At 46.4% G+C, this 25117-nt stretch overlaps 1 protein-coding gene and 1 pseudogene across 7 annotated transcripts in view; one reads left to right on the top strand and one right to left on the bottom strand.

Annotated features, from left to right (window-relative positions):
• The window catches only part of DACH2 (dachshund family transcription factor 2), a 340677-nt gene that overhangs the window by 15309 nt on the left and 300251 nt on the right, over window positions 1–25117 (top strand). The window lies entirely within an intron of this gene.
• Window positions 15034–15153, bottom strand: LOC136663409 (5S ribosomal RNA; annotated as a pseudogene).

Genomic DNA, 25117 nt, shown 5'->3' with positions numbered 1-25117 from the left:
GTGGGCCAGAGGCTTTCGGGGGACAAGAGGCTGGCCGTGGGCTGGATAAAGGCTTGCCGTGGGCCGCATCTAGCCCCCGGGCCGGGGTTTGGAGACCCCTGGTCTAGTGGGTTGCAACTGCTTGCTGTTTGGGGCCCCAGTGCAAAAACGTTTGGGAAGCACTGGTATAGTTACATTGTCTTTTCTTTCTCCAAGGCATGTGCTGGGCCGCTGTGAGATATAGGAAGCTGGACTAGATGCGTCCTGGGCCTGATCTTATGTTGTTTGCGTGTCCTTTTCACACGGACGTTTTTGCTGCAACTAAATCTAAAGTGATTACGGTTCTCATGTTCATACACTAGCTTGACCTCCTAAGCCTGTTTTGCTTGTTGGAGTGCTTTGTGTGTCTTTTGACTGAGCAAAAATTCCCAGTAATTTCCCAATAAATTCCCAATAAGTACTGAAAAGTTGTGCCAAGGATTAACATTGCCTGTGTAAGAGGAGTTCTTAATACCATAGCAGAGATTCGTCTGCAGCGTTGAATGCATGCTTTGCCAGTGTTGAAGTTTTCCAAAATGTTCAATTACTGTGGCACACGCCGATTGTATTGGGTTCCTTGTGACTGATATCTGGTAACAGCGTTTAAACTGCATTTAAACCGTGCGCTATTTATGCGCTGGGTTTAAAAGGAAAAGAGTAATATTGATCTGTCTGTGGATTAAAGTTGTTTTTTTTTCCTTTTTGAAATCGGCAAGAGCTGAAACACAAAGGCTTCTCTTTCTCTATCCCCTCCACCGCACCCCACCCCTTTTATGATTTCTCGAGCTTCCCATTGATCTACTGGTTTTATTGCATTCATTATTTATTAAAAGAATTTGCAAGCTAAACATAACCGTAAGCTAGTTTGCACAGAGGGACCGCACTTAGGAAATTGAATGGAGATTGCATTAGAGATGAACATCTGTGCTGGTTTTTTACTCGTGTATTTATTGGTTTGTATAAAAGGTGTATTGGATTAACAGTTATAACCGTTAACGGCTTGCAGCCCTCTCTTTCTCCGACCCAGAGCACTTTAGGGTTTGGTTTGGAAAAGAGCCGCCGTGGCGTATCGTAAAACCTGCGACAATGTAATCCCAGGCTTGCCTTATTCTTTATTAATGCTTTTTTTTTTTTGTTTAGGTTTGAAATTCGAGATCTGATAATACGATACATGTGCTATAATAGAGGAGATATTGACCGACAGACTGACTCACCCGTGCACTGCTTTGGTGTTGCTGGTGACATTGTAAAGACCACTCTGGGTCTGTAAATTGGTCTGCTGATTGCACAAATGTACAGAAGTTAAACTTCACTCCTTTTTTTTCCCCGGTATGCATTACATATCCAGCTTATTTCTACACAGATTTTTTATACACGAATTTGACTCAACACGAATGGCCCCTGCAAATGAGAAGGAATGTGCTGATCCCTGGAGAAGGGGAAAATGCACCTCTTTAAAATCAGTTTAAAAAGCTGATCAGTCCTTTAACAATAGCCTCCTTAATGAGAGAGGGAGAGAGAGAGGGCAGTTGGCTGACCATCAATCCTTCTCTCTCCAGTGGACCCCTCCCTCCCCCTGAGCAGTGAAAGAAAGGTGATCATTTTAGATTGGTGAAGGGAGGGGCTGAGTGAAACTTTCTAAGCTTTTGGAGGAGGACTGGCTGATGGATTGTCTTCTTAATGACTCTTATCTTAGAGTCAAAAGGTCAGCAAGGCTGTTTTTAAATCCCCAGAGCAAAGAAACTTTGTTTTTCAAATGGATTTGCTATAGTGCATTTTTTGCCATCCATGTGAGTGCTTGGAAGGAACCCACGCGAATAATTAGACTCAATCTGTATATGAAGTTGTTCTTTCTTAAACACCGTTGAGGAACTGGATTTACCTTCTTTCCTTCCTTGGGTCTTGTGACGTATTGTGGATGTATTTCTCTGGAATACATCCACTTGTGCTGTAGTCCAGAGCAATCTCAGCTTGGTCCTAGCCTTGAACCTAGGAATGAAATAAGCTGGTTTGTACTGAGTCAGAGCCTCGATTCATCTAGCTCAGTGTTTCTCAACTTTTTTGTCCTCTGCCGTACCACTTCACATGGTTCACCTATTCGAAGTACCACCAGAAGTCACTGGTGACGACATCATTCCAAGTTACTTCTGGGTCTGGAGGCCAGATGCAACAGAACAAACACCTGTAGGAGACTCAGGGTGGACTGAAGGGCTTTTTCTAGCATGCTTTGCAGCCTCCTATATCTGTTGTTGTGTCTTGCTTCTGGTCTCACTGCCAGGAGGCAGGTGTCCAGGGCTCCTGTGTGTGCCACAAGTATCACAGGGAAACCAGTGAATGGCCTTGATTTAGCTGAGTCATGTGAGTCCTGACCAGCAGCAGATCTCCATTGTATCATATAGTATTTTTCCTTTGCCCTATCTGGAGATGCCAGGGATTTAATGTGCAGATGTTCTGCATGCAAAATAAGTGATCTAGCCACTGAGCTGTGGTCCTTGTTCTCCCTTTGGGGGACTAAATACTGGGTGACTTCAGCTGTACTGCAGTTTTTTCGAGAAGTACCAACCATTTCCTGGACCAGCCATTTGAAACTTCCCCCCTCCCACTCATTCTGTATTCAAATGAACACCACATTGCCCTTTTCAGTTTTTACCTTCTTTCTGCTAGGGCAGTGGTTCTCAAACTTTTTAGCACCGGAATCAACTTTTCAGAATGACACTCTGTTGGGACCCATCAGAAGTGATGTCATGAACCTTGAAGTGATGTCATGGCTGGAAGTGACCTCATCGGTTTCGGCCTCACACCTAAGCCAATATCAACCAAAGGTCCCATTACACGGTGCAATTCCTGCTGTTATATTGCATAGCTTGGAATTCAAACATTCCAGTTTGGAAGTCAAAGCAGACTTGGATCCTTCTCAAACCACACAGTCCTCCCCCCTCTCCAGCATCCTTCCTTCCCACCTATTCAGGGCAAAGCACCAGGCCTCTCTCCCACCGGCACCCCGCCATACCCAGCAGCCCTGTCCCCTCTATTTTCAGTTCTGTATTTTCAATGGCAGCTGAGCTAGGCGCTACATGACCCGCTTGAAATTGGTCTGCGACTCACCTAGTGGGTCTCTACCCACAGTTTGAGAAATGCTGTGCTAAGGGGTATGGAGGCATGTAAGAGCTGGAGAACTGAACCATTTTTGAGTTGACATTCTCCCCTCCCCCCAAGTAATGAAAGAATACGGCCTTCATCTCCCGCGTCTGACGAATGTCGCATTGAACATTGAGCAAATTTCCTGGATACCCGTTCTTGCCATGCGAAAGTGCTTTCTAGTTAAATATTCACTGCACCAGTGACAGGAGTAAAACTCTTGGCTCTGTCAAGATAAATGCCCACATTTTTGTGATGCCTTCCAGTCCCAGCCTGGCTGCTGTCGACCTCTTTATGGTAATGTTCTCAGGGTGACTGCCACCAAATGGATTCCACTTCCCTGCTGTTGTGCTTGATCCCCTCATGGTGGGATCAAGGTTTGCACCCAAATACACCCCCCTCCCAAGATAGCTTAGAACAAAAAGGATCTGTCATAGTGGAAGTGGAGCCTACGGTTGCACAGACCGACCTACAGCGTGTGGTCGGTCTGTGGAACTCCTTGCCACAGGATGTGGTGCTGGCGTCTAGCCTTTAAAAGGGGATTGGACAAGTTTCTGGAGGAAAAATCCATTACGGGGTACAAGCCATGATGTGCATATACAACCTCCTGATTTTAGAAATGGGTTATGTCAGAATGCCAGGTGCAAGGGGGGGCAGCAGGATGAGGTCTCTTGTTATCTGGTGTGCTCCCTGGGGCATTTGGTGGGCCGCTGTGAGATCCAGGAAGCTGGACTGGATGGGCCTATGGCCTGATCCAGGGGGGCTGTTCTTATGTTCTTATTTGGTTTGACTGCTGCAGGAACACATGATGCTGTTTCCTTAATCAGGCCCTTTTTTCATCAAGCTCAGTGCTGTCTTCACTGACTGGCAGAGGTCCAGGTGCAGAAATTTTTTTCCAGCCTTACCTGGAGATTGAACCTGGGGCCACCTCTACATAGAGCAGGTTATCAAACACTAAGCTACTGTCCCTCCCTAAAGGGGGGTTCTAAAGTTGGTGCATAAAGCAGAAATTGCACATTGTCAAAAATAACCCTTGGAAATCCCTTAAATCGCTTGCATCTGTGGCTGCGTTTTACGAAAAACATGTACGGTATCCTCAAAAACTAGAATCATACTATCGGAGGCACATGGGGACTGAGACTGAGGGAACATCAGATTCATGTGTTTCACCTTGCTCTCACTCTGGAACATGTGATCATGGAGTGGAATGTGGGTGGAATCACCTGCAGGATTTCAACCATTTGCCGAGCGCATATATCAGCTTGTGACGCGACTCTGTTGTAGTTTGCCTCTCTCCTGGGTGCGATCTACCCCCCCATTCCACCCTCCTCCCACCAAACCCCCCCTCCCCGCCTCCAAAATGCCCTCCCACCACCCTCTCCCAGCTCCTGCGCCACTTGGCTCAACCTTACCTGTGAAAGCCAGCATTGTTCCAGGATGCACCGGGCTTATACTGCCGACTCACGAGTAGCCACAAACATGTTTTACGGCACGTTTGTGACACTTGGAGATGGCACAGGGATGGCTGTGCCAGCCCAGCTCAATGGGAGTTAGGATTGGATAGACCCACTTTCCTGGGAGTTAGCCCCATTCAACACAGTGGAACTTGTGAGTAGACACGAACTTGGATTGTGCTGTGAATAGCTTAACTGACATGTTGGTTTTTTGGAGGCCAAAATTATGTATATGCAGGGGGAAAAAACATGATAGTAACTTGTTGTTGGCATCCTTCAGTCTCGGAAGACCATGGTGTCACGCTCTGAATGGTGGTTCTGGAACAGTGTCCTCTCCAGTGCGTGAAGCCTGGGTAAAGTAGGTATGGAGGATAGGCTGTTACCCATGCAGCAAATCCCCCCTCTCCACGTCGCTGAAATGGTCCAATGGAAAGGCAGAGGCCAATACGGTTGGTTCCAGCGGCGTCGCAGGAGTTGCCAGAACGTGACTGTGTTCAGCCATGAACTGCCTCAGGGACTCCAGCTCCGGATTTTGCCTCGAGTTTGACTCCTGAAGCCTTTTCCACAACTGGATGTAGCCACAAGGCAGTGGAGGTTTGAGATCAGAGTTTTCCTTCTCTCAGATGAGCTGCCTTCCCAGGCTGACGAGTCCCATCTACCCGGTGGCTGTTTAGTTGCCTCTTACGACAAGTACAGCCAAACCGAGGGCCTATTCTTATCCCCAGCCCCCAGGGGAAGATAGTAACACTACCTTTCTAAGAATAAGTAGTAGCTGTTTGTCTCTTAAGTAGTAAATTATCTCATACTCCCTTAGTATCTTATTAAAAAGCATCTGGAGACTTGAGTAAAAGGCCCACTGAAGTATGCTGAACAGAGTCATGCATTAGTTGATGGCACCTGAATCATGGAGCCACCATTGATTACCTGCTGCCTTGCCCAGGTGTGGCTTTCTTCTTTCCTGGAAGACTTGCTACACCAGAGGATGGAGGGACCTTCTTGCTTTTTTTTTTTTTACTGGGAAACTCTTACATAGTATGAAGGCATGTGGTGCAATAACCTTGGTCAAAGCTATGTAGATACCAGTCTCAGCTGGGTTTGGAGACCAGCAGTGGAGTACGGGTCAGTTTCTGGAGCAGGCAGGCAGGGTTTGTGGAGGAGCAGAAGCAGGTATGTAGTCAGATCAGGGAGATGGTTGGGTTCCTAAAAGTGGCAGTTTCAGGGACAGCCGCGGCAAGGTGAGACAGAGCTCACCTGTGTAGCTCCTCCTAGAGACAAGTCATTCCTGCCAAGTTATTCTAACACTTGAAGCAACTGTTATATATGACCATCTAGGTACCCTGTATTTCGTCAGATCATCTGGTCTGGGTGGATTGATGAGCTGCAGTACCTTCTCTGGCCATCATGTGGGTGGCAGTACAGTGCAACAAGGATCAGACCGATAGCTTCCACTACACAAGTTTTTCAGGGAGCCGAAGTACCTGGGCCTGGATGAGAAACTGTCTGGGAACCCCCTTTGTACCACGTTGAGCTTGGAGTCCATGAGACAATTGTGGGAGGTAACAAAATAAAATGACTCCAGAGGACATGCACTTCAGTTGGCATCAATTCTTGGACTCTCCTTGCTGTAGCGATCTTAGCGTATAGCTTAATGTCTTCCTTTTCTAAGAAGCCCTCTGCATTTCTAGGTTGAAATGGCAACTGGGGACTGTTTGTTCTTCTTTACTTGGGGTGGCAAATTCAGCCTTGTGTGTCATTTAGGCTTTGTGACACATGTCCCCTCCCAGGGCCTAATGTCTTGTCTGCAGCTGAGCTGTTATTTATTACAGTCATGTAGAATAAAATTGATTGTCTTCTGAAATTAATCTTCCATTTGCCTCCAGCTCTGTTTTTAATACGGGACACACAGTCGCCTGTTTTTGCAGAAATACTGTTTAATCACATTAATATCTTGCCCTCCCCCTTTTCTCTCTCTTCTCCCCTCCCCTCCCCCTCGCCCTGTCCGCCTCTGGGCTGGAGAAGATAATTGTACAAACGAACAGCAAAATCTGTATCTTTAACTTCTCTTTATGATTAAATTATGCAAATGACTTATCTCTTGCCCTTCCGAGCACTAATCATCTAATTAGGAATGATGTGTTAAAGGGACAGTTTTGAGAAGGAGGCAAAGAGCAGACAGCGCAGTGTGTATGTTTGAGATAGTGAAGCTGGTACTTCACCCACCCAAAAGGATCTGTTATGGGGACAGCTTTGGGGGGAAGGCCTGGAAGATCCAAAAGACTCTCTTCTCTGACCAGGAATGGCCTGTCCATGAAGCCAGATGGTAAGGTAAGGCCACACCTGGAGTATTGTGTCCAGTTCTGGTCACCGCATCTCAAAAAAGACATAGTGGAAAAGGTGCAGAAGAGAGCGACTAAGATGATTACGGGGCTGGGGCACCTTCCTTATGAGGAAAGGCTACGGCGTTTGGGCCTCTTCAGCCTAGAAAAGAGACGCCTGAGGGGGGACATGATTGAGACATACAAAATTATGCAGGGGATGGACAGAGTGGATAGGGAGATGCTCTTTACACTCTCACATAATACCAGAACCAGGGGACACCCACTAAAATTGAGTGTTGGGCGGGTTAGGATAGACAAAAGAAAATATTTCTTTACTCAGCGTGTGGTCGGTCTGTGGAACTCCTTGCCACAGGATGTGGTGCTGGCGTCTACCCTAGACGCCTTTAAAAGGGGATTGGACAAGTTTCTGGAGGAAAAATCCATTACGGGTTACAAGCCATGATGTGTATGCGCAACCTCCTGATTTTAGAAATGGGTTATGTCAGAATGCCAGATGCAAGGGAGGGCACCAGGATGAGGTCTCTTGTTATCTGGTGTGCTCCCTGGAGCATTTGGTGGGCCGCTGTGAGATACAGGAAGCTGGACTAGATGGGCCTATGGCCTGATCCAGTGGGGCTGTTCTTATGTTCTTATGAGGCAGCTACTGCAGGCAGAGACTTGGCATGGGCACTAACCACACTTGCCTGCCTCTTTAGCTCCTCTTCCCACTTCCAGTGATTACAAAAGGAAGAGAGCAATGGAAGTATGGAGGAGAAGAGAATAATGGGCTAGAGCAGTGGTTCTCAAGCTTTTTAGCACATATTGGTTGGCAACCTTCAGTCTCAGAAGACTATGGTATAAGCCTACAGCACCCAGGCGGTCTCCCATCCAAGTACTTACTAGGCCTGACCCTGCTTAGCTTCCGAGATGAGGGTCCACACAACCCACACAGAGTCACAAATGCTTCACACAGGCTTATTTTTCTCCTGAGGTCAAAATTCATCTCTTGTATAATTGGAGTAAGTTCTACCATCAGTGGTTCTCAAACTTTTTAGCACTGGGACCCACTTTTTAGAATGACAGTCTGTCGGGACCCACTGGAATTGATGTCATTAACCTGGACGTGATGTGACGGCCAGAAGTGGCACCATCAATTTGGGCCTCAAAACTAAGCTGCGATCGGCCAAAGGTCCCATTACACAGTGCGCTCATGCTGTTATTTTGCATAGCTCGGATTTCAAACATTTCAGCTTGAAAGTCAAAGCAGGCTTGGATCTGTTTCCAGCCACACAGCCCTCCCCCCTTTCCAGAGTCCCATCTTCCCACCTATGGGAAAGTACCTTGCCTCTCTCCTACTGGGAGCCTACCCTGCCCAGCTGCTCTGTATCCTGTACTGTATTTTCAATGGCAGCTGAAATAACCAGGAACAGCTTGGGAGGGTTAGGAGGGTTTTTCTTTATTTTAAATAATTTTTTAAAAACTTACACTTATTGCAAACTTTTAAGTTACTTATTTAGATTTGATTTTATCATATGGGGTGTCAAAAATTTTTCCTGCTTGATGATGGCACTTCCGACCATGACTTCCGTAAATGGAAGTCTTGCCCTAATGAGGAGAATAAAAAGGAACATCAACTGTGACAAAAGAAATGTAAGAAGGCGATATGGGAAGCCAAGAGAGACTATGAGGAACGCATGGCCAGCAACATTAAGGGGAATAATAAAAGCTTCTTCAAATATGTTAAAAGCAGGAAACCCGCCAGAGAAGCGGTTGGCCCTCTGGATGGTGAGGGAGGGAAAGGGGAGATAAAAGGAGACTTAGAGATGGCAGAGAAATTAAATGAGTTCTTTGCATCTGTCTTCACGGCAGAAGACCTCGGGCAGATACCGCTGCCCGAACGGCCCCTCTTGACCGAGGAGTTAAGTCAGATAGAGGTTAAAAGAGAAGATGTTTCAGACCTCATTGATAAATTAAAGATCAATAAGTCACCGGGCCCTGATGGCATCCACTCAAGGGTTATTAAGGAATTGAAGAATGAAGTTGCAGATCTCTTGACTAAGGTATGCAACTTGTCCCTCAAAACGGCCGCGGTGCCAGAAGATTGGAGGATAGCAAATGTCACGCCTATTTTTAAAAAGGGAAAGAGGGGGGACCCGGGAAACTATAGGCCGGTCAGCCTAACATCCATACCGGGTAAGATGGTGGAATGCCTCATCAAAGGTAGGATCTCAAAACACATAGACGAACAGGCCTTGCTGAGGGAGAGTCAGCATGGCTTCTGTAAGGGTAAGTCTTGCCTCATGAACCTTATAGAATTCTTTGAAAAGGTCAACAGGCATGTGGATGCGGGAGAACCCGTGGACATTATATATCTGGACTTTCAGAAGGCATTTGACACGGTCCCTCACCAAAGGCTACTGAAAAAACTCCACAGTCAGGGAATTAGAGGACAGGTCCTCTTGTGGATTGAGAACTGGTTGGAGGCCAGGAAGCAGAGAGTGGGTGTCAATGGGCAATTTTCACAATGGAGAGAGGTGAAAAGCGGTGTGCCCCAAGGATCTGTCCTGGGACCGGTGCTTTTCAACCTCTTCATAAATGACCTGGAGACAGGGTTGAGCAGTGAAGTGGCTAAGTTTGCAGACGACACCAAACTTTTCCGAGTGGTGAAGACCAGAAGTGATTGTGAGGAGCTCCAGAAGGATCTCTCCAGACTGGCAGAATGGGCAGCAAAATGGCAGATGCGCTTCAGTGTCAGTAAGTGTAAAGTCATGCACATTGGGGCAAAAAATCAAAACTTTAGATATAGGCTGATGGGTTCTGAGCTGTCTGTGACAGATCAGGAGAGAGATCTTGGGGTGGTGGTGGACAGGTCGATGAAAGTGTCGACCCAATGTGCGGCGGCAGTGAAGAAGGCCAATTCTATGCTTGTGATCATTAGGAAGGGTATTGAGAACAAAACGGCTAGTATTATAATGCCGTTGTACAAATCTATGGTAAGGTCACACCTGGAGTATTGTGTCCAGTTCTGGTCGCTGCAGCTCAAAAAAGACATAGTGGAAATGGAAAAGGTGCAAAAGAGAGCGACTAAGATGATTACGGGGCTGGGGCACCTTCCTTATGAGGAAAGGCTACGGCGTTTGGGCCTCTTCAGCCTAGAAAAGAGACGCTTGAGGGGGGACATGATTGAGACATACAAAATTATGCAGGGAATGGACAGAGTGGATAGGGAGATGCTCTTTACACTCTCACATAATACCAGAATCAGGGGACATCCACTAAAATTGAGTGTTGGGCGGGTTAGGACAGACAAAAGAAAATATTTCTTTACTCAGCGTGTGGTCGGTCTGTGGAACTCCTTGCCACAGGATGTGGTGCTGGCGTCTAGCCTAGACGCCTTTAAAAGGGGATTGGGCAAGTTTCTGGAGGAAAAATCCATTATGGGGTACAAGCCATGATGTGTATGCGCAACCTCCTGATTTTAGAAATGGGTTAAGTCAGAATGCCAGATGTAGGGGAGGGCACCAGGATGAGGTCTCTTGTTGTCTGGTGTGCTCCCTGGAGCATTTGGTGGGCCGCTGTGAGATACAGGAAACTGGACTAGATGGGCCTATGGCCTGATCCAGTGGGGCTGTTCTTATGTTCTTATCACTTCCAGGTTAATGACACATTTCCGGTGGGTCACCTCTCATTTTCCCAGAGTGCCCCAAGGTAGACAGACTTCCCTTGCCTGTCAATGGTTTGGAACAGTCCGCCCTGAACTGAGGCTGCAATTCTATGCGCACTTACTTGGGAGTAGGCTCCATTGACTTACTTCTGAATAAATAGGCATAGGATTGGGCTCTAAGGGCCCAATCCTATCCAACTTTCCAGCACCAGTGCAGCCATGCCAACGGGGCATGTGCTCCATCCTGCAGTTGGCCCTGGTTCTGATTCAACAAGGCTCTTCTCTTGTTCTTATGGGCCCTAATAGATTGTCATTGCAACAGTGGGTCACAATGCCAAGAAGTTTGAGAACTATTGTTCTAGATCAGTGTTTCTCAAACTGTGGGTCGGGATCCACTAGGTGGGTCATGAGCCCATTTCAGGTGGGTCCCCATTCATTTCAATATTTTATTTTTAATATATGAGACTTGATACTCCCATGGTATGTGACTGCATTTGGGGAAATATTACAGACTTGTACTTTTAACAAGCTACTGTGTATATTCTTTTAACAATGGTAGTCAATGGAACTTACTCTTGGGTAGGATTGCAGCCTAGGATTGTTAAAAAAGTTCCTGCTTGTTGATGTCATTTCCGGTCATGACATCACTTCTGGTGGGTTCTGACAGATTCTCATTCTAAAAAGTGGGTCCTGGTGCTACGAGGAATGTGTGAGAACCACTGCTCTAGATAGATGTGTACGTGCCTTTCTGCATTAAAAGATTGTGTGATCTCTCCCTCTCCCTCGGTCTAGATCAGGCGTTTAGAAACTTCGAGCGCATTGTGTTCATTCTGCTCTGAACAATTTGCCACGCAGACTGGTGTATATAACACGATAATCTTGGCTTCTTGTCTCTAGCTCTTTCCCCTTCGTACAGTGACAACTGCTGGTGAATGCTAATGAAACAATGCATAGGTTAGCCCCCAGAGCAGTAATTTTCAGATAATTAATTAAAGAGTCAGGAAAGGAGGAAAGGCAGGTTCTTAGCGCATAAAAGAGTCCCTCTTTGCAGTTTGAATTACTCACCTTGGTAGATCTTGGTGATCTTGGTAGAGGAAAATTGGTCACTAGGGTTGCAATCCTAGCCACGCATTCCTGAGAGTGAGCCCAGCTGAGCACAGTGGGACTGACTTTGGAGTAGGGATGCATAGGATTGTGCGGTAGGTCTATCCATCTCATTGGCTGCAGGGCAGGTAGAATCGAGCACCCAAAATTGATGCCAATGCCAGTGGAGGTGCCCTTATCTTCTTGACTACCAGGCTGATAATTTGGTGTGCAGGGGAAAAGAAAAAGGGGGGGAGAAAGGGAAAGCAGGAGGTAGAGCCTAGGAGGCCTTTTGTGGGTATGCAGATACCTGATCTTGTCTGATCTTGGAAGCTAAGCAGGGTCAGGCCTGGTTAGTACTTGGATGGGAGACCGCCTGGGAATACTGGGTGCTGTAGGCTTATACCAGGGGTGTCCAAAGTTTTTGGCAGGAGGGCCACATCATCTCTCTGACACTGTGTCGGGGGCCGGGGAAATAAAGAATTAATTTACATTTAAAATTTGAATAAATTTACATAAGTTTACATAAATGAATATATTAAAGGAACTTATATGAATGAATGAAGGTCTTGCAATAGCTCAATACCTATAAGAGGCCTTGCAAAAAGCAAGGCTGGTCTTTCCTTTGCTGCCGCTACTGCATCACAGATGTGAAACAGCAAGCAGTGAAGGGAGCTCTCATCCCACAGCTCACTCAAGAGGTCAAACAGTCGCCCTCACACTGAGAGATGTTGTGTTGAGCCAGTGTGGGCTTCAACAAATCTCCGGAGGACCAGAGGCTCATTGGAGACCGGGGGCTCCCTGAGGGCCGCATTGAGAGGCCTTGAGGGCCGCAAGTGGCCCCGGGCTGGGGTTTGGGCACCCTTGGCTTATATCATGATCTCAGAAGCTAAGCAGGGTCAGGCCTGGTTAGTACTTGGATGGGAGACTGCCTGGGAATACTGGGTGCTGTAGGCTTATACCATGATCTCAGAAGCTAAGCAGGGTCAGGCCTGGTTAGTACTTGGATGGGAGACTGCCTGGGAATACTGGGTGCTGTAGGCTTCTACCATAGTCTTTCGAGACTGAAGGCTGCCAACCAGCATCAGGGCTCAGTGCTACCTGCTGCCAACAATGAAATCAAATGAAGTCATGACTTGGCACTTGGGGGGGGGGGATTATGTATACAGTGGACCCACTGTATCTGTGGATTTGGGATCCACAGATTTCTTTATCTGTGGGTCCCTGAACCCACAAGTCAGACCCACATGGACCCTCTGGAGGCGAGGGGAGCTGTGTTCTCCTTGCCTCTGGAAGGTGTTTTGAGGGCCAGGAAGGCCATGCGTGGCCTCCCCGGCACTCATAACACCTTTTAAGGCCTCCGAGAGGCCTCAAAGGGTCACTTCTGGTTTTTCTGAAAAATTGGAAGCGGCATTTTAAGGCCTTAAAAAGCCTTCAGAGAGCCTGGGGAAACCTGAAATCCTTCCTGCCCACCATCTATTCCAGAATTCTGTTTCCCAGAGTTTCCCATCCTTGAATCCTATGGCAATGAGTTCCACTGACTTATGCACTTCAGTCCTATGTACATCTCGTAGCACTTGGACCCAGAAACCCACAGCTGACATCCTCCAAAACTTTTGCAACCCCCCCCAGTGGTCTTGTGACTCTGAGAAATGCAAAGGCGGGTGTCATTTGGTTAATGCTTGTAAAATGCTTTTGAAGATGAAAAAGGAAAATAAATTTCGGCTTGCGAATAGTGACATTTCCTTTCTCAAGAAAGGCTGCCTTGCCCGCGGATCACTTCTATTTATTAGCGGTGATTTATTTCTGAAATTCCGGCAGGGAGCCACACAAAGGTCTCCGAGTTGCAGGCGGAGATAAATGGTGCATTTTTGAAATGTATTTAGCTAATTAAAGTGGGAACCACATTAAAAATATATTAAAAAGGAAGTGGGGAAATTCTTCAGTGGTTTGGAAATTATTTACTTTCAGGAGTGGAAACTTATTTACCATCCAGGCTTGGTGAGGGATCTTTTCCGCCTCTACACCTGTTCTTGCCAACGAGACATTTATCTGCCTAACTTAGGAAGTGTCCGCGTGCATTTAATGTTTTTTGAGGACGTGCCTGGGGGCCCAATCCTATCCAATTTTTCCAGTGCTGGTGTAGTTGTGCCAGTGGGGTGTGCGCTGTATCCTGTGGTGGAGGGGCAGTCACTGGAACCTTCTCAAGGTATGGGAACATGTGTTCCCTTATCATGAGTTTGCATTGTGGCTACACCGGAGTTGGAAAGTTGGATAGGATTGGGCCCTGGGATTGTTTTGCTACAGGTTTTTTATTTATTTGCTTGCTACATTTTCCAGATTTAAGCTACAGGTTTTTTATTTATTTGCTTGCTACATTTTCCAGATTTAAGTTTTTCTAGGTCTCCAAAGTGAAAGTTTAAGGTGTCACCTGATGACCTGCCTGTGAACTCTTCCTGCAGCTGTAATTGGATAGCACTGCTGTTTCTTTGGATCTCCAATCTTTTAATTCGTTTCCAATCCCAATTCAAGATGCTGGTACTGACCTTTAAGGCCCTACACGGCTTGGGTCCAGGCTATCTGAGGGACTGCCTTTTCCCATACATTGCAGCCTGCCCTCTTAGGTCATCTGTAAGCAGTGGTGGACCTCCCCAGCCCTGCACTCCAGGGCAGAGGTCCGTGATAGCGCCCCCACCTGCAGGGGGAAATATTTCTTTACTCAGTGTGTGGTTGGTCTGTGGAACTCCTTGCCACAGGATGTGGTGATGGCCTCTGGCCTGGACACCTTTAAAAGGGGATTGGACAAGTTTCTGGAGGAAAAATCCATTATGGGTTACAAGCCATGATGTGTATGTGCAACCACCTAATTTTAGAAATGGGCTATGTCAGATGCAAGGGAGGGCAGCAGGATGCAGGTCTTGTTATCTGGTGTGCTGCCTGGGGCATTTGGTGGGCCGCTGTGAGATCCAGGAAGCTGGACTAGATGGGCCTATGGCCTGATCCAGTGGGGCTGTTCTTATGTTCTTATGATGCTGCCACCCCCCCCTACAAATCTGCCCCCCCAATTACCTGGAGTGTACGGAGCCTCGTGCGACTCCAGGACTCATCGGGAAGCCTACTGAAGCTTCCCCAGGCTCTGTGCTTCAGGGAAACCGGAAACAGGAGCCTCAAAAGGCTTCCCACATGGTCCCAGTGGTGTACAAGGCCCCACACCCAGGGCATTTGCCCCATTCCATCAATTGGAGGTCTGCTACTGTCTGTAAGGGCTCTTCTTCAAGTGCTACCTTTATCCCAAATGAGAGGCGTGGTGGCTCAGGGATGTGGTTGGCGACCTTCAGTCTCGAAAGACTATGGTATAAGCCTACAGCACCCGGTATTCCCAGGCGGTCTCCCATCCAAGTACTAACCAGGCCTGACCCTGCTTAGCTTTTGAGATCAGACAAGATCAGGCATGTGCAGGGTAACAATTGCTACCAGGGATGAGCCTTTTTTGTACTGTTATTATTGTACTGTACTGTACTGTACTGTACTGTAAAGTTATTATTATTATTACTGGTGCCACAATTGTGGAATTCCCTTCCAGGGGCATTTAGAAGTACTCCCTCCATTGTGACTTTTCATCTGGGCTCAAGACATACCTGTTTTGTTTAGCCTTTGGCTGATGGTGGATGTTGTCATCTGTGCCCCTGCAATAGTGCTGTGGCTCAACTGCTTCCCTGGTCTATTCTGTCACCCTCAATGATTTGGCGATGTGCGCTTTTGAGTTTTGCTCTATTTTGTTGTTTTAGTGCAGGGATGTCAAACTCACTTCACCTGCTGAAGGCCAAAGACCCTGGTACCTGCTGAATACCCTGCTGATTCATGGTACCTGCTGAGGTCCAGACAGAAGTGACATCACTAAGCAGAAAGTGGCATCATTAAGCAGATGATGGCCAGAAATCGTGCTGTTCTTTTTCCTCCTTCCGGAGGCCTTAGAGAGGCTCCTGAGGGTTGGGGAGACTACACGTGGCCTTCCCAGCCCTCAGAAGGGCCTTTGAACATGATTGGAACTGAGCTCTGGTCACATTTGGAGGACAGTGGATGGGGAGATCCATGGGTTCAGGACCCGCAGAGAGGAAGGGTTCCAAATTCACTGATAAAGAGGCCCCACCTGTACTCTCTTTGAAGAGCGCAATGTAAACTTGAATATTTCTTAGCTCAAGTCACACATGGCCAGAATGTACAAGTGATGCCTAGGTGCAGAAAGTAAGACTGTGGGACAGCAAACTCGACTGTGTGAATTTCATTATTGTTTTTATATAATCTGCCATGTCTGTGCTATTAAAAACAAACAAACCCTCAAACCCTTCCTGTGCTGCTTGCCCATTGCTGTGAAACATGAAAATAATTGGGGGACTTCTAGTTTCATTTACAGGGACATAAAACAGGAAGTCCTTCAGTTCCACGTGTCAGGCAGTAGGCAACTTTCTTCCCCAATCCTGTTGCAGTTTATTTCTTTTTCCACATTTATATGCCACCCTTTACTCAGGGTGGTGTACATGGTTCCTCTCCTCCTTTTGTCCTCGCACAACTGTATGAGTTAGGTGACGCAAAGAGTTAGTGACTGGCTCAAAAATCATGCAGGAAGCTTTATGGCCAAGTGGGGATTTGAACCTGGACCTTCCAGATCAAAATCCAACTCTTGAACCACTACACCATGCTGGTTCTCCTATTGTGGTGACATTTGGGTGCCCCAGTATTAGACCCTGAGCATAGCCTAAGGCTGCAATCCTATCCACACTTACCTGGGAGGAAACCACATTGACTACAATGGGACTTACTTCTGAGTTGACACGCATAGGATTGCACTCTAACTCTCTTAGCTTAATGATGGCCTGGATTTGTAGCCTCTTATTTTCTGGAACCTTCAAGAAAGCACTTTAGGAAAGGCACTTATCAGGTTAGGGGAGGGGCTGTGAAGAACATTGATCCCAATTGTGATATTGATTGTCCTCAACTTTTGAGGCTTTACTTGTACCATTGTCTCCCTCCCTCCATAAATATGCATTTCTGAGAGTTTTCCTGCCTGGTGCAACATTTGGGCAAAATGAGAAGAAAAATGCAATCCACTTCCTGATTCTTCTTGTTGAGAGAGAGAAGAAAAGGTAATCGAACTGGATAATTAAACAACTTTTGGCCTGAAGTCAGCTGCTAACGAAAGCCTAAGAAACCTACATTGCTGACGGCATCCGTCTAATCTGGTTGCTAACCCCTTCCCGTGTTCGTAAATGGAGAGACTGTCACCAGGGTAAACCAAAGTGAATTACACTCATAGCTTGTGCAGCTGACAGTGGAAACAGGAGGGCCGTTTCCACTTTTGAAATGTATTCTAAACAATATTTTAGAATAGCAACTCCCATTATTTCCAACAACTGTAGATGTCACTTGGTTACTGGTGCGTCATTGAAAGGTTTGAGGAAGTTGCTATCATTGGTCTATTTAGATCAGGGGTGTCCAAACTTTTTGGCAGGAGGGCCACATCATCTCTCTGACACTGTGTCGAGGGCCGGGCAAAAAAAGGAATTAATTTACATTTCAAATTTGAATAAATTTACACAAGTGAATATATTAGAGATGGAACTTATATGAATGAATGAAGGTCTTGTAGTAGCCCAAGGCCTATAAAAGGCCTTGCACAAAGCAAGGCCAGCCTTTCATTTGCTGCCGCTGCTGCATTACAGATGTGAAACAGCAAGCAGTGGAGGGAGCCCTTGTCCCACAGCTCATGCAGGAAGTCAAACATTTGGCTGTCACGCTGAGAGCAGTTGCAGTAGGCCAGCGTAGGCTCCAGCAAGTCTCTGGAGGGCCAGAGGCGCATTGGAGACTGGGGGCTCCCTGAGGGCCGGATTGGGAGTCCTCAAGGGCTGCAAGTGGCCCCAGGGCCGGGGTTTGGGCGCTCCTGATTTAGATTAATACGGTCTACACTGCCTGACTCCCCAAGATTCTAGACGAGAATCTTTCCTGCTCTACCTAGGAATGCCAAAACTTGAATCCAGAACCTTCAGCATGCAATGCAGGTATTCCACACTGAGCTGTGGTGATTTTTCTTTCTGTGGTTTTGAGTAATACCTGAAATGATTTGAGTGGGCCTCCGGTTCATGGTATGGAGGAAGTGGGTAGTGAGCAGCTTGTCTCCCTCTCTCACAAACTAGATCCTGGGGCAGTGGTTTCCAATATATATATTGGTAGAACCGGTGGGTCCTGACAGATTCTCATTCTGAAAAGTGGGTCCCAGTGCTAAGAGTTTGAACTAGAGTTCTTCTCCTTTGGCCTTCTGATTTCTGAGAGCGGCAGAGGTTCCAGTCCCCCCCCTGCCCATTTTTTAATTCCAGCCAGAAATTTGACCCATGTAACATCATCTGAAAAAAAGGAAAACTGTACTGTCTCCTCATTGAGGAAGCTCTTCCACCTGCTATCAAAGATAATAAGGCTTAAAATCTGGGGGGAGGATGAGACAAAAGTCAGATTCCAAGGTGTGTGTGTGTGTGTGGGAAGTTTGGACATTTACGCTTGCACCATAAAAAGCTTCTTTATTGCAATCATCAGTCTTCAGAGCTGTGCCCCACAATGGGAGTTGGTGAAGCCATTACAAAGTGCAGTATGAGTTCCATTTGCCTACAGTAAATAGAATGTCAGAAGTGTCAGTGGGAAATAAATATCGGGCTGGTTAAAAGGGAGCCGGGATGGCTCAAAGCATCATTGAAAGGATTGATTTATCCGGCGTGCTGTAATGACTGCAGATGTGGGTCTGTTATTCTAGATGAGCAATGAATTTGATGAGCTGATAACAGAGGGGCCGGCAAGGCCTGGTTTTAATTACTGATGAGGAATTTATTTGTGAAGGACTATGATTTACAGAGGGTTTTTTTTTCTGTTATTGACAGGTGACCTTGGGGCTTTTTTTGATGAATAAAAAAAAGAAAAGAAAAACGACACCCCTTCTTTGCCTCCCTCCTGATAACGGGGGATGTGATTTATCTGTATCAGGAATACAAAGAGGTCATTTTAGGTGCAATGTTCCTTTGCAATTGGGCGCCGTGTAAATACAGTCAGGCTTCGGTATCCACAGGGATTCGTCCCCTGACCCTCGCGGATACTGAAACCCACAGACAAACAAATCTGTGCACCCATAGGACCTCTAGATGCTACAAGAGGTGTTCTCCAGTTGCCATCCAGAAGCGCTTTGAGGCATCCTCGGGCCTCAGAAAGGCTCCCAGATGCAAGTGGAGAACATCTCTGGTTGCATCCAGGAGCTCACATCTGACCTCCACTGCAGGTTTGGAACCCGCGGTTAGTGGATCCCATAGCCATGGTTATGGAGGTGAGTCCTTTATATTAATTTTGTGGTAGCTGCTCTTCAGAGGTGGCTGTGCTTGGAGACGAATCCTGTGTACCACTGAGGGCAACAAAGGGGAAGATGGAATGACAAGGTCCCAGTATAGTGTAGCAGCCCCTGCTCATTGCAGTTCTCAATCTTTGCCGCCGTGCCTCTGCCAAGAGGGTCAGCAGTTGGAACTGGGGGAAATGTGTGGCTGAGCGAGAGGAAGTGGCAACTGCAACAGTTCACTTCTAGGAGAGGATTGTTTTTCATTGTGGATTTTTTTTCCAGCTGTCTTGCTTAATTATTGTGTTTTGGGGACCCTCTGACTGAAAAGTCAGGAGACAATAATGGGAGTGCTTAGAATCTGTTCAGCACTTTCTGGGTGCTTATTGTGCTTCACCTGTATTATTCTTGATGTCTCTAGAGCAATCTACAACAGCATTTCTGAAACTGGGTATTGGGGCCCACTCGGTGGGTCGCGAGCCAATTTCGGGTGGGTCACGTAGCACCTGGCTCAGCCGCCATTGAAAATACAGAGCTTTAAATTCAGGGTGCTGAGCCACTGGGCAGGGTGGTCTGAAATCCGAGCTATGCAAAATAACAGCACGAGTGGGCTGTGTAATGGGACCTTTGGCTGATTGCAGCTTAGGTTAGAAGCCTAAATTGATTATGTCACTTCCAGGTTAATGCCATCACCTCCGGTGGGTGCTGTCAGATTGTCATTTTCAAAAGTGGGTCTTCAAAAAAGTTTGAAGACCACTGATCCACATGATGTTTCTGCCCATATTGTAGATGGGGAAGACTGAGGCTGAGGGGAGAGAGTGGCTTGTTTAAGGTGACCTCACGTACATGGCTTTGCCAACTGTCTTTTGTGGAAATTCAGAATATTAATATTTTAAATGACAATTTCATGGTAGAATGGAAGAAGTCCTGATCCACAGTTTAGGCTCTTCCAAAAGTGACCCTATTTATATTGAATTCAATGGAACTTAACTCTCAGGTAAATGTATTTACCTGAGAGTAAATACTCTCAGGTAATGAGGCTGAGGATTGTAGCCTCAGCCACCAATGAACAGGAGAATATTTTTCCAGTGTCTTGAGCTTGTGCTAATTCAAGGTGGGTGAATTTTGGCCAGGCATGTTTGCCTTGACATTTTTACCTTTCCATCTGTTTTGCATTTTTGCCCATGAAAACGTGCTGTCTCTTTTTATCTGACCTAAGTGTGAATGCTGTGCTCTATGCTCTTTCCTCATCCTTAATGGAGAAAGACCTGTCTGTGATCTGCAAGGCAGGGAGTTTAAAAACACCATGCCATCTTTTCTTTACTTTTTTTTTTCTTTTTCTCAATCCTGCAGTACTGTTCAACAGGGCATTGTATCGACTCGGGGAAGGCTGGGATTAATCACAGTAATTTCTTACAATGCTGTAGCGGCAGATAACACGGATGTCGTCCGGTTTTGTAGCTCAAGCTGACTGCTTAGGAGATCTTTTAAAAGTCACTTAACAGGACATCATCTGAAAGAGCATCTTTAAAGATGATCTGTGTTTCAATTCCTGCGTCCTCTTGGGAGAAGTGGGGAAGGAACTGGAGGCTCTAAAACCAACTTAATTTCTGTTGCATGTCCTGTTTTGAAGACGACTTGTTAAAATTGCAATAATGGTTTTTTTTGGGGGGAGGAGGGGAGGGAGTTGGTATCATTCTTTCCTGATATTCTTCTTTAGTGGAGTTGCATGGTTGAAGGCTCTAGTAGGCCCATTTGCTCTAAGTAAGGCTGTGCTGGAACTATGCTATGCAAGGGGCATCTGAAAAAAAAATTGCAGTATTCACTAGAGAGAAACCTATTGATTTTAGGTTTAAACTAAAATCTAAACCTAAACCAGAGATTTTCAACCTTTTTCTTCTCATTGCACACTGCCAAGGCGCTAAAATTGTCAAGGCACATCGTCAGTTTTTGGACAATTGACAAGGCACACGGCACTGTGGGCAAAAAGCTCACATCCCCCAATGGCCCTACTAATAAATCACCCTCCCCCAAACTCCCATGGCACACCTATGAACCATTCACGGCACTTTGGTTGAAAATCGCTGGTCTAAACCCTTTGGGCTCAGGGATAAGATCTTAAAATGCTGTTGGGAATTCCTGTTGAAGTGAAGTGGAAGAGAGTATAGGGTTGTAGTGGTCCCCTAGGGCTGATGGGGAATTTGGGATCAAGGGAAGCATTGTCACAAGGCCCGTTTTGAGCAGTAGCTCACAGTCAGGCCCTGATCTGTAGTCAGGTTTGAAAGAGATTTTCAGGGCCTGCAGCTGTCCTTGACATGAAGCTGGAGCCTGGACCTGCCCGCCAAAAGAGAGGTTGGGCTTGGAGTGATTTTGGAGCTCAGTGCAACACCGGCCCATGTGGGGACAAGTAGCTCTTTGGTTGCTCTCCAGGGTGCTGAAACTCTTATATGTTTTGTCTCCTACCTGCAGGGCAGGACAAGCATATATTTGTTTGAGTCTTTGAGCTGTGGAAAAGCAGCATAACAATCTTTTAAGTAAATATAGTCTGGATTGGAGAGAGCTCAACCAACCAATAATACCATCAACACATCAGAGACTTTCCCTGCAGCAGAGGATGGGATGGTTTATTTATTTTTCACGTTTACATACTGCCCTTCCTCCAAGGAGCTTAAGGGAGTGTTACATGGTTCCTCCGCTTCTTTTTTTGTCCTCACAACAACCCTGTGGGGTAGGTTAGGCTGAGAGATCGTGACTGGCCTAAGGTCATCCAGGAAGCTTCTTGGCTGAGCAGGGATTTGAACCTGGATCTTCCAGGTCTAAGTCCGACTCCCAAACCACTACAATCATCCCGGTTGCATGTTCGAGACCATGTGATCCCAACAGCAACATACTGCAGTAAGCAAAATGCTGGCTTTCAGTGGGCTTTATATTCTAGGGAAGGAATGGGAAAGTTGCATTCAGCTGGACCCTACCATGTCAAATATCAATAGCAAGAGAGCCTCTCTGCTGTTGCGAATTGTGTGTGATTCCTGAAGCTGCCTAGAGTCGCACTGTTGGTCCACCTAACCCAGTCCAAATCATTTACATTGACTGGAAGCAGCTTTCTGTGACCTGCTTGGGAAATACTCAGCGTTGAACCTGCAACTTTCTGCATTGTAAAAATTTTGCTTTCCCACTATGGCCCAGACCTGCTTTGCCATGAAGCTGACTGAAAGGCCAGTACGTGATTAGCCTGTGGAATTCATTGCCCCAGGATTGATGTTGATGATGGCTGCCAGCTTGAAGGGCTTGAAAAGGGGAATGGACAAAGTCATGGAGGGCAGGTCTATCGCTGGCTACTAGTCGGATGGCTAAATACAGTTTCCTGGTTCAACAGCGGCACACCACTGAGTACCAGTTGGAGGGGATCAAAGGCAGGGCAGAAATACTACTGAAAAATCAGACCTTGGCATCTGCTTGATTTTAAGACTTTGATTTGTTCTGTGTTCTAAACTCCTTGAAGCATGAAATTTGTGACCCTTGCTTTTTTCCCTGTGTGTGTGTTTTTGGGGTGGGGGGAGAAGAAATTCATCCCCGTGTGAGCAGAATTAATTGCTAAGTCAGAGAAGTTCATTTTGTAGAGTTATGCGATTATTGTGTCGTCTCCTGTGGGTTTTTCTATGCAAGGCGGAGCTGCCTGCCCTTCTGCAAATAGCGCATACTCGATGATCAAAATAAGTGAAGTGTTTTGGCTCTGGGGAGCATGTTTATAATTAAACATCTACTGGACGGCTCATAGGCTATATTTGTGACTTAACTCTTGCCTTTAGCCAGATGTAATTAAAAAGAGCGTTAGATAATTCTCCTTCTGTGGGTGAAACTTAACGGTAACCCGGGCAGAAACATTCTGTTAAGCAAACAGACAAGCAGCGAGGGTGCCCTGGATCAATAGAAAGGGATCTCAAACATTTTGTTACAAAGGGTCAAACTAGATGTGAACCTTTAACTCATAAGTGTACCTTTTTATTTTCTTTAATTTCGCTCTCTTTTCAGTCGTTGTTTGAAGACCCTAAATGTTCTGCATTGGCTGCTAATTTGTTTCCAGACCTAATTCAAGGTGCTGGTTTTGACCTTTAAAACCCTATATGGCTTGGGGCCAGGGTATCTGAGAGATCACCTACTTCTGTATAATCCAGCTTGTCCCCTTAGGTCAGGGGTGTCCAAAGTTTTTGGCAGGAGGGCCACATCAGCTCTCTGACATTGTGTCAGGGGCCGGGGGAAAAAAGAATTAATTTGCATTTAAAATTTGAATAAATGTACATAAATGAATATATTAAAGATGAACTTATATGAATGGATGAAGGTCTTGCAATAGCTCAAGGCCTATAAAAAGGCTTTGCACAAAGTAAGGCTGGCCTTTCCTTTGCTGCTGCTACTGCATCACAGACGTGAAACAGCAAGCAGTGGAGGGAGCCCTCATCACACAGCTCACGCAAGAGGTCAAACAGTTGATCTCACATTGAGAGCAGTTGCGTCGGGCCAGTGTGGGCTCCAACAAATCTTTGGAGGGCCAGAGGCTCATTGGAGACTGGGGACTCCCTGAGGGCCGCATTGAGAGGCCTCGAGGGCCACAAGTGGCCCCAGGGCCGGGGTTTGGGCACCCCTGCCTTAGGTCATAAGAGAAGGCCCTTTTACAAGTGATGCCACCTATGGAGATGCCAGGGGAGGCAGCAAGAAACAGGACCTTCTCAGTAGTTGCACCAACCCTATGAAACTCCCTCCCTCTTGATTTACAAACTGCTCCCTCCTTAGAGACTTGGGGGGGGGGAGAGGAGGCTGAAGACATATTTTTAGATAAGTGAGTTCTTGATCATTTTAAACTTTTTTAAAAGTCTGGCTTTTACAGGTTGGTCCCTTTTTATAAGGTGTTTGCTTCTCTCCTTGTATTTTTATTGTATATTTGTGTTTTTACTGTAATTTGTTTTTAGGTTGCTTTTGTAAATGATCACATTGTAATTTTTAAATCTTGTTTTAGTATCCTTGTATTTTTATTCGAATGGTTGTAAGCTGCCTTTGATTCCCATAGGAGGAGAAAGACAGGATAAAAATATGGTAGCTAAATTTTAAAACTCTCAGTGGGTCCAAGAAGACTCATGGTGTTGAGGTTTGCTAAAGGGCTTTGTCCTTCCTAGATGTCAAACTCTTCCAAACTCTTAGAAAATGGACCAAGCAGTAGATCTCTCTTGCTAGGATGGAAATTATATATGCAGGAGGATGTAAAGGGATACTTCAAATCTTGTTGGGAAGGGGAGTTTGAATTTGTTAAAGAGTGAGAAACACTTGGTGCGTTCACCCAAATATTTTCATCACGGAAGGGCCTCCATCATTTAATGTCATCTCCCATGGCGATTCATCATAGCTTTGTTTCCTTGTATTCATCATTCTGTCATCGCAATTGTACTCTTGAAATTATGCTGTTGTTTTGAATGGGATTCTCCCTCCCCCCTCTCCCAGCATGTGCTTAAACTGGCCCCTAGAGAGAAGTGAACGGAGCTGCCTGGGCTGGGGTGGATGGAAGTAGAGATTGGAATGCTGTGCCTTCAGGAGATCTCTGGATCAAGGCTGTGGAGTTGCCCACACAGCTGACCTGCACTGGATTGGCCCTTCGGTTGGTCTTGCCTATTGGAAGCAGATCTCCAGGGTCTCATGGGGGGGGGTGTCTTTTGCAGCACTTCTGGGAGATTGCGCTTTGAATGTTAGGCATGCAACTCATGTACTTCCCCACTGCACTGAACTTTCCCCCATCTCCTTGTGTTGTAGTTCTCTCCAAAAGCAGACCAGAGTCTGCAACTTTGCCTTCTGCATTCACTCGTTACCACCTACAGAGGGCAAAACATGGTCTGAAAATCCACTTCAAGCCACGGTTTCCGAATCTCATTTGCTGGCCAGTTGCAACTCTGTCTCCCAATCCAGTCCCGTCAAACCATAGTTCTTCAGTGGTGATTGACGTGATCTCTGACGCTGACAGCAGTGTCTTTCAAATGATGACTCCAAGGCATCCTGACTTCGTGGCTTCATGTGACTCTTGCCCATTTATTAG

Source organism: Tiliqua scincoides, chromosome 12, assembly GCF_035046505.1.
Source record: "Tiliqua scincoides isolate rTilSci1 chromosome 12, rTilSci1.hap2, whole genome shotgun sequence".
NCBI lineage: Eukaryota > Metazoa > Chordata > Lepidosauria > Squamata > Scincidae > Tiliqua > Tiliqua scincoides.
The sequence above is the reverse complement of the archived record's forward strand: the minus strand, read 5'-3'. Positions and strand labels throughout refer to the sequence as shown.